The following is a 10,853-nucleotide window of genomic DNA, read 5'->3' on the forward strand; positions in this document are numbered from 1 at the left end:
TTTAAATAAAAAAATATTATTTTAATATATTTTCAAATAAAAACTATTTTAAAAAATAATTACTATCATGTCTCTACTTTTTTTGTAATAAACACGACATCATAATCAAATCTCAAGCACCCCCAGCATTTAAGAAGATCCCACTCGTTAAACACCTCTCTGCTTTGTTAGATAGACATGCACTGGCAGTAGTGAGATTCAATTACCTTTGAATTGAATTTCTCAACGACTATAGCCTTTAGTTGGAGCTTTATAAAGGTTCATTAAAATTTTGGTTTATGGTTTTGTCTGAATTATTTAAGGTTGTCCCTGTGTAATAATTTGTTGAATGCATTTTGTGATGGGAAAACTGGCTTAATCGAGGCCACTAGTTAGCTTTTTGTAATAAACACGACATCATAATCAAATCTCAAGCACCCCCAGCATTTAAGAAGATCCCACTCGTTAAATACCTCTCTGTTTTGTTAGATAGTAAGCAACATGGTGGCACATGCACTGGCAGTAGTGAGATTCAATTACCTTTGAATTGAATTTCTCAACGACTATAGCCTTTAGTTGGAGCTTTATAAAGGTTCATTAAAATTTTGGTTTATGGTTTTGTCTGAATTATTTAAGGTTGTCCCTGTGTAATAATTTGTTGAATGCATTTTGTGATGGGAAAACTGGCTTAATCGAGGCCACTAGTTAGCTTTTATCCAAGGAATTTGGTAACTGGGTATACTATAGATAAATTATTTCAACAAATAATGAGAATTGACCCATATATCACATGAATGATATTATGTGAATTAATTTAAATGGCTTGAAGATGCATAAAAAAACATTAAAATTAATTATTCTAATGCCGTATATATGGATCCAAGTGGTGTTGTGATTTGAATCGGCTTTATTCATCGTTTTAATGAAGACTTTTGGACAAGACTGGCTGCAAAGTGAACTGATTTTACAGATGCAAAGTGTCATTAAAAAAAATATGTTTTTAAAAGATAGTAATTTTGAATAATTGGGGGTGGTCAAGATCAGTTTGACATTTAGGTATATATTTTTCGTAAAAATATATAATTTCTTGACTTCACATTACTAACTGTAAGTCGTCTCTCCATGTACAATTGACAGCACGTTCTCTCACATGCAAGATTCCTTTCTACGAAAATCCTGAGAAAATGGACTCCACAAGAACCGGAAGTGTGACTTATATTCATGACCTATATATATTTATCAATCTAGCTAGCAATTTTTTGTTTTTTATTTGTACAAAATCGAAAATTATAATTATAGAGCTACGTACCATGTAAAACAATTTTTTTCTTTTTTTAGTCTTGGGAAAAATTGGAGGAGTAGAAGACGAGTGTTTTTAAGAAAATTGTTTTCGTTTTCAATATATATATATATATATATATATATAATTGGAATATCTCCACTAATAAACATAAATTCCCATTCAACGTGGATTTTTTCTTGTTTCTGTAATAACACCTACGTACTGAATTACGAGCATAGTAATTGATTTAACTCTCCTAAACGTGGGAATATCTCAGAAATCATCAGAACTACTACTACTAATCAACGAGTTCATGTGAAACAATACTGCCAGAAGACAACGAGAAACTATTTATGGGTACCAGTGGAAAGCCTACGCATGATGTGGATAATTGACGAACAACTAGGCGTGAACTTCTGTAAATTAAAAACAAAGATATGGTTTTTTGAAGTTTTGGCTTTATTAACGTGGATTTTACTCCTGGTTGATGGTAAAAGATAAATTATCATAGCAGCTCAAGCTGAGTTATTCAAACAGGGTGCTGCTGTTTCAGTTCTTCGAGATCCTTTGCTCGAAGATATTATCATGTAACATTTATAAAGGGATCAGAATGTAAGAATTCAATTTGACGTTCTTGTAAAGAAAGCATTCGATGTCATTTGGATTTTTTATCTATAGAAATTGTTGAGTTTTTGTATCAAGATGCCACTAATTGGGATGCGAATGTTGTTTGCAATCTTCTGCTTTAGGTTTATTCACTTTTCATCTCTAGCTACCCGCGAATTTCTTTGGCATTTTTAGCTTTTACACAGTGTTATTGAGCACTGCCGCGTTAGTGAATCAACCTGAAAATTTATTCACTAGGTGCTTGGTATTGTATTTTAAAAGTATTTATAAAAAATTAAAATTATTTTGTTTTAAATTAATATATTTTTAAATTATTTTAATGTGCTGATTTCAAAATTAATTTTTTAAAATAAAAAAATATTAATATATATTTTTAAATAAAAAATAATCTAAAAAATAATAACTATCATATTTTTAAACATATATAATTTAATATACTATTATTAACTTGAATAGAGTTTTAAATTAAATTTAATAAAAATTCTTCATTGTATCATAAAACAAGACCTGGTTTGAATTTTTTCAAAACACCATCATTAATTTTTTTATATAAATAAATTAAAATAATATTTTTGGATTGCTTAACTCTAGCTCAAGCCCCTGTACTATTAGCAATGATGAGTTTACGTGGAGTATAATAATTATATAACGTGCATATGTATGTACTTTTTGAGAGAGAAGCTCTGAAGCAAGCAATAAACCACCTCTTCGATGCACACAACTTTATATTGCAAGGATTTTCTCTTGATGAAATTTCAATCGAGATTAGCTGATCAGTACATGAGTTAAAAAAATACCAAAATGACAGAAATTTTGCTGTTAAAGGAGACAGTTCTGCTAGAGTGATTTAGAGGCCTAATGGTAGATTAACCAATTAGAAGCAAAATTATGATTTTAATGTCGAAGTCTTACGTCTTAAAAATAATTAAATTCGATCCCTGTGTTTAATACCTTTTACTAAAAAGCTCCCAATTTGTTCTCTGCTGCTTATATTTTTTATAAAAACATTTTAGTTCCTGTATTAAAAAGTATTCAAAATTCAACATTTCTTGCCACTGGTGGTGTGCTAAAGGAGGAAGACATCAGTACGTCCATGTTAAAGATTCGTTCTCTCATCAATCAAAATCACTATTTATTGCCGGCCGCAAGTTGTTGATGATTTATGCATGTGATACAAACAACATGAGCACGCGATTGAATGACAAAAATTGCCAATGCTCAAGCTGTTATATGAATTTCAATGAATTATTTCATTTTGTTTTTGATAAACCTTTTAAAATGTGAAACACTAATGGCCTACTATAAATTAAAAAAAAAATATTTTGATTTTTTAATTTAAACAATCATGTAAATTATATAATTTTGACCTTTTAAAATTGTTTTAATTTTTTGGATACGAAGATTTATTTTTTCTATTTTTTAGTTAAGAGAGAAAGGAGAGAGAGTCATCGAATTTCAGTGATATAAAGAGAAACATGTTTTTGACATCGATTTAAACCATGAAAATAAAGATATTTATTTCAAATTATTGCATTTAATGAGGAGAGTTCATATTAAATATTTTTGTACCTTAAAAATTCATGAAAAAAAATAGATTTGGACTCGAGTTGATTTTTTGTTTTGGTTGAGTTAGGTTTTTTGAAGCCGAGAATATATTTGCCATGATTTCTAAGTTAATTTATAGGTTTTTTTGGGTCAAAAAAGGGTTGAAAAACAAGTTTTGGGTAAAAAAAAATATAAGTTTTGATTTTTCGGTCACCATAATAGCTACAATTTAGGCAAAACAAGCGACACGTTATTTATTTCTTTTAAAAAAAAAAGAGTCGGACAACATGGCATATATTAAAAAAAAGGGGGCCTGGTGAAATGGGCCAACATGGTAAACTGGCTTGCCAGATGCAACAACGCTTATTTTTTATTTCAATTAATGCTTTTAAAAATAATAATTATGTTTATATTAATATTCATTTTCTCTTTTATTTTGTTTAGAGAGTCTTTTAAATAATAATGATATTTTTGTTATGTGTTTAATTTCAAAGAGATTTTTCGGATTCATATATGTTTTATTTTTATCTTTTGTATATAAATTATGTTTTTGAAAATAACAAATATTTATTTTTAGATAATATTTCTAATATATATAGCCTTACATGTTATTCCTTTTTTTTATTCATTCAATTTAATATGTTTGTTTATTTCTATTATATTTTAATTAATTAGCAAACATGATAAAGTAAATATTATATCTTTTAAGATTAAATATTTTGATCTATATCTATCTTTTACTTTTTTAATTTTTATTTTTATGTGTCAATGATTTTTTATTTATTTATTAGTGTATATAATTTTTTAGCATAAACTTTTAAATTTGTAAAAAATTTTAAACTATTAAAATATATTGAAAAATTTATAAATATAATTTTTTATAAAAAAATAAAAAATTTTAATTCGCAGGAATTGCAAGTCATGTAACTAATGTCATCTATATATTTTGTGTTTGTGTTTATGTGGAGCTTGTTATTAATGATTATTTATTTATTTATTAGTGGATATAATTTTTAATTTATTTAATTATATATATATTAAATTTTTAATTTTTAAAATTTTTTAAACTATAAAAATACATTAAAAAAATTGTATATATAATTTTTATGAAAAATAAAAATATTTAATTATCGGCAGGCACGGGTCACGTAAGTAATGTCATCTATTTCTTGAGTTTGTGTTTACGTGGAGTTTGTGCTTGTGTTCACGTAGAGTATAATAATTATATGACGTGTATATCTATGCGCCTATCTCTAACTTTTTGAGAGAAAGAAGCTTTGAAGCAAGCAATAAACTATCTCTTCAATGCCCACAACTTTATATTGCAAGGATTTTCTCTTGATGATATTTCAATCGAGATTAGCTTATCAAAAAATACCAAAATGGCATAAATTTTGCTGTTAAAGTAGACAGTTCTGCGACAGTGATTAGGGGCCTAATGGTACATTAACCAATCAGAAGCAAAATTATGATTTTAATGACCAAGTCTTGTGACTTAAAAATAAGTAAATTCGGTCCCTGTATGTGATACATTCTACTAAAAATCTCCCAATTTGTTCTCTGCTGCTTATATTTTTTATAAAAAACATTTTAGTTCCTGTATTAAAAAGTATTCAAAATTCAACATTTCTTGCCACTGGTGGTGCTAAAGGAGGCAGACATCAGTACGTCCATGTTAAAGATTCGTTCTTTCATCAATCAAAACCACTATTTATTGCTTACTGTAACTTGTTGATGATTCATGCCTTTGAGACAAACAGCATGAGCACGCGATTGAATGACAAAAATTGTCAATGCTTGCTAAATAAACATGTAATCTAAAAAGCTAATTTCAATGAATTATTTCGTTTTGTTTTTTATATAAATTTTAAAATTAAAATTATCTTTGTTAATTTCTTAAAAAAACATATGTATGATATAGTCATGAAGTCAATTACAATATTATGTTAAAAAAAACTATTTTAATTTATAAATCTTAATTATTAGATAAAACCGAGCAAATAATTTTATATTATTTTTTTAGCAAGTTTAAGATTTTTTCCATTTTAACCCATCGATAGAAACGTTAATTAAATCTGAAAAAAAGACAAACTTGAATGTGCCTCGATGCCTGGCGTCGACAAATGACCAAATCCTCTTCATTTAGACAAGAGCATGAGGCCATGTTAGTGAGAGTTGAGCACGTGTGGTATAGGTAATGTCAGCGTGCTAAACGTGTCATGTCGTATGCTTGTAGTATAAAAATTTGTCTAGTGGATGATCACGAGTGGTAGCTGGGCAAGCAAATTTTTTCCCTCATGTTTCTTACCTACTCAAGTGACGAGCTACCTTGTGATTTAATCAAAAGCTTAAAGGAAAACTTGTGCGAAATGGTTGAATTTAGAGTTTGAAAAAAGAGGAGTTTGGCAAATAAAAATCATAAAGGGAGGGGGATGAGAGATATTTAAGCTTAGGATTTGAGGGCTGAGATGCTTCGAGTCAAAGGTCTAAATAATATATTATCTAGAATGAGACTTCATTGCATAAATTTGGTCCAAGTTAAATGTATGCTAAAATACTTGACTTACCCACAAATGCGTGTTCTTGATCACCTGCTTGTTAAGTCTTGTTCCTTAATTGTTAATTAATTCCTTTTTCCTTAGCCTAATCATGGCTTTGCAACTTCAAATTAGTTCATTTCTAGAGGATTCAAGAAGATTTAGGAATGAATTTTTTGTGTCCAGGAGTGTTTGGTTTGAAGGTGATTTTAGCCATTTTTAGCGAGGTCCACACATAAAACACTACGTATTTTTATTTTTAACTTATGCAATTGTTGTTTATTTAAAATGATTGTATCTTTGAAAAAAAAACAACACATTTCCAAACCAAATACCAAATACATATTTAATTAAAGGGACCACCGCATGACTTCCAACTACCCCTATATATATGATATATGTGTATAAATGTTCCTGTGAGTTTTTGTATAATTTAACTATTTTATCGGCTTTAAAATTAATAACTATATAAATTTTCAGTAATTCTAATTAATTCTGAAATTTATAGGATTTAAACTAATAATTTTTAAAAAATAAATTTAAAATCTAGCCAATTAATTTACACCATTTAAATTTATCATTCATGGATATAAGATTTTAATGCACATAATTAACTAAATTTATGTGCTTAACTGCAAAAGGAATGGACATTTCAACGAAGTTTTTTCTCAAGAAAACTGTAAATAGAAGGAGACCTTGGAACCGGCTCCGTAAAATTGTCAACTCCATGTGTTGTTTTGGCAAAGGGTCACAGTATCCTAGGCAGGCCTTGGAACCGTATTGGATGATCGAATGTTACGTGGAAGATCAAAGTGTTGTTTGTTAAGAGCGAAATAGTAAATTAGGGCAAAGTGTTGTTTGTTAAGAGTGAAATAGTAAATTAGGGCTCTTTGATTTCTTCCAACGAGGAATGCTGTGGCTAGCTAGGTCAATTGTTGTTGGGTGTGAAACCGTGTATATTCCATCAGCCATGCCATTAGGATTAAAAAACAAGAGAGAAGAAGACCAGACGCGGGCTTTTCCTACCAACTACAATTATAAGTCGAGTTACAAAATATATTATTTCTTCCTTTGTTTTTCTTCATTCTATCAATCTTGGTAGTGATGAATATATTTCAAGTTGCATCTTTTCTTCATCTCGCAACATGAGAGGGCTATACCTATGACGTTATCAATTAAAGCCCACTATTTCAACTTGCCTGGCAGCCATTATTGCTTATGTTGAAGATCTGGATATCTAAATAAGAAGAACAATAGTGGTGTAAATCCAACTGGGTTGTATAATCGATTAATGCATTGTCGTTTCGATCATTCAAACACTGAAATTATATATATAAATATATAAAAAAACGCCTAAAATAAAAAGTTTAACTCGTAAATGAAATATCAGCTAAGAATGGTTTATACTATTTCTTAATCGTAATATATATAGAGGTTCTGATACCATGAATGTTGATTGAAGTGAAATTAAGATATCTACGAGTCCTAGCAATAGCCTGCTGGAATATCCGCCGAGAGAAGGAATAGCTGGAGAGACTATAATCCCCGACAAGAAATCAAGAAATAAAGCAATATTGCATTTAAGGCGAAAAAGAAAAAGAAATAAATATTGCATGTAAGAGATCCAAAAGTATTCTATTTTTTTAGAATAAGATACAAAATATTTTTTACCAACACCATTTTACAAATAGAATTTTCAGGTTTACAACCATTAATTAATAACACCATAAGTAGGAAATTTCTCGTTTTTAAATTTTAAAAACGCTTTAAAAAAATTTAAAATTCTTTCAGTTTTTTGCTTCAAATTAATTTTTTTATATTTTTAGATTATTTTAATACATTAATATTAAAAATTATTTTTAAAAAATAAAAACATCTAGCATTTTAAAAGGGACTAGCCTCTTTTTTTAATTTACTTGTTATAAACTTATATTATACCTATGATTCAGATCATAAATTTGACCAGCTGACTCGAATTTTTTTACTAGTTAATTTTTATTTTTCAGTTTCATATCCTGTAATATTAGTTTAAATAGAAATTAATCATTGTGATTTATTTTGATATACTTTCTATGACATAACCCGACTCATGTTATTTTACAAGTTAATTCTGATTGACTTGAGTTTTTTTAATTTTATCTTTCAACATTGGGTTGATTGATAAATGAACTTTATAATTTGTTTTAATCTTATTTTTTATTGAGTTATCTTAGTCTCATGACCTAGAATGTGAGTTTGATAAGTTAACTCGAGTTATTTTTTGAGTATTTTTTAATTAATTTTTTTTTCACTTTCATCATTCATATTGAATTTATTGGAAATTTAAGTTTATATTTTGTTGTGATTTTGTTTTTATGGGATTATCTCTTATAACTTGGTATGCAAGTAGACATGTTAATCTGAATCAATTCAACAATCTTCTCAAAGTTTATATGAAAAAATTATAATCTTGAATATTTATTTTTAATCAATCTATATTTTTATTAAATATCTAGATTATCTTTAAATCAGTTAAAACAACTAAGTTATATCAGATTAATTTTTATATGGTTTAAATTTTTATTTATACCAAAAAACAATTACCAACACTTAGGTTTCTTTGCATTAAAAAAAATTGATTTAACTATAGCATAACACGGGATGATAATCTAGTTGTATATTATACATCTTCAACTAGCCTCGAGGCATGCAAATTTTTCTAGGTAGCGCTCTCACACCACTCACAAGTTATAATTTAATATTTTATTTTAAAAAGATTGCAAATAAATTCGTTATAAAAAACTATCAAATTAACTTAACATTATACTTGTCAATATCCCAAAAATATGAGAAAACAAGACAAAAAACAGGTTGGGGCTTGGAAGAAGCATTCAACACGGAGAGAGTAGAGAGTCTCAATAGAAAAATAAAAAACACTGCATACTTTCGCACGTGGAAACTGCATCTATTTTTTTCTTAAAATAATATAATAGTACAAGTTAAAATCTATTTATCAAAAACAAAAACGAACGGAGGAGGAAATGAAGCCCTCATATAGGGTACATGGACCTTGTGTTTGGGACCCTATCCCTCATTGTTTCTTCCTGCAGGGCTAGCGTGGTCCTCAAGAGAATCTTTAGGTCCTGCTCCAGGGCCTCCACCTCCAGTCTGTATATTGCAGTAGGCATTTAAAAGTCACCAGTTATTTCCCTGTGGTTGGGATCGGTCGATGCTGGATTGTATGTGGTTGCCGTCTTGGGTTCGATTAAAATGTGGTTAATTAAAACAGAAATGCAATTGTTTCGAATAAAAAAGCTTGAGAATAATTAATTGATCTAAAATTTTAGTGCCATTGATTTTTTTTTCATAAGGGTATTCTTAAAGGAAGTGACAAGAATAGGTTAATTAATTGTATAATTTTAGTTAATTAATTGATAAAGGGCGTGGTTAATGTTATTTGCTCCTCTCCTTTTGGAATAACATCTGCTCGGTTGTTTTTTACCTAGATAATATAAAAAAATATATAAATTCAACTTGCAATTCTCCTCCATGTTTTACTTTCTCAACTTCAGGAGGTAATCTATATGTTCTTCGATGAAATGCCCATGAAAAACTTAAATGAGAACATCTAAATTCTCAACACAGGTATGGCCATGGAATTGAGTTCGAGGCATTGTCACCAAAAAAAAAAAAAACAAGAAAAAAGAAAAGAAAAGAGGAGATAGAGATTATGGAACAAGAAAGGGGGACAAAGCCGTCCTTCTGTGATCTAAAATCTAACATCTAATAATAATCCAGGTTCTTGTAAGGATGCTTATAGAGTAGAAATGCTCGATTGATTGTTATTGCTACCAACAAGGAGCTCATCGTAGTGGTTTTCTTTGATTTGTCCATTGATATTGGATTTTGTCTCTTTATAATTATTGGGTGTTTTGAGAATTATTAATCGTGACCTCTTCATTTTGTGTCTTTAGATGTGGGAGTGGTTATGCCATTGTAATCCCAACGGTTTGGTCTTATGCTTTATTTCTTATTTTGTTTTAATTTGAATTATATTTTTAATTAATGGATATATTAAAAAAAATGATGATAGCTTTGCCATCTTAATTTTAAAAGGTTGGTTTGGTCAATACCAGATTTAATAGTTTATCGACAAAAAATGCTATCGGTACATATGTTACTGATGGATTCATGAATAGAAATAGACCATCGGGAAAACTCTCGTTGGTAATTTATGGATTGTTGGTGAGTCTGTCAGTAATAAATATACTGAAAGATTTACAACTATACAAAGCGCATCAAAAAAATTTACCCTCTTTATTATATCAGTATATCCATCAATAAATATAACATATCACTGATAACATACCATCTGTAATTTTTTTGGTGCGGTAAAAGCAATAATAACATTTGTAGTAATTTTGTTTCAACTCTCTAAAATATATCGACGGTCTAGTTCTGTCCATAACTCCTTCAGTAATAGTGGCATTTGTAATAATTTTTTTATAACTGATTAATACTTAAAAGTGTATTTTTATCAAGGTTTTATATCATCATTTTTGCACTTGAAATATCAATAATTCCTCAACTGAAACATGTTTTATAATAATATATCTAATAATATAAGATACCTTTAATTTATGATAAATGTTCATTTTAAATGCAGGCCTATCACATAAATGAAATGATTGATTGATGAATTTAAAAACTGAAATTGAAAGGACAAAGAGATGGCCAAACTTAGAAAAGAGACGTTGGTGCAGTCCAAATCAGAACACTGTTCCGTAATTGCGTCATATATGGAGCTGTTTTGTATTTCTTATCCTATTCACTCTTTAATACTTTGCTTGTTAAATGATTAATCTTGATTTATGTTGTATAACACTTGGTACAACAAATGCTTG

The sequence above is a fragment of the Populus euphratica genome, unplaced genomic scaffold (assembly GCF_000495115.2).
Source record: "Populus euphratica unplaced genomic scaffold, PopEup_1.0 scaffold5.1, whole genome shotgun sequence".
In the NCBI taxonomy this organism is placed as follows: domain Eukaryota; kingdom Viridiplantae; phylum Streptophyta; class Magnoliopsida; order Malpighiales; family Salicaceae; genus Populus; species Populus euphratica.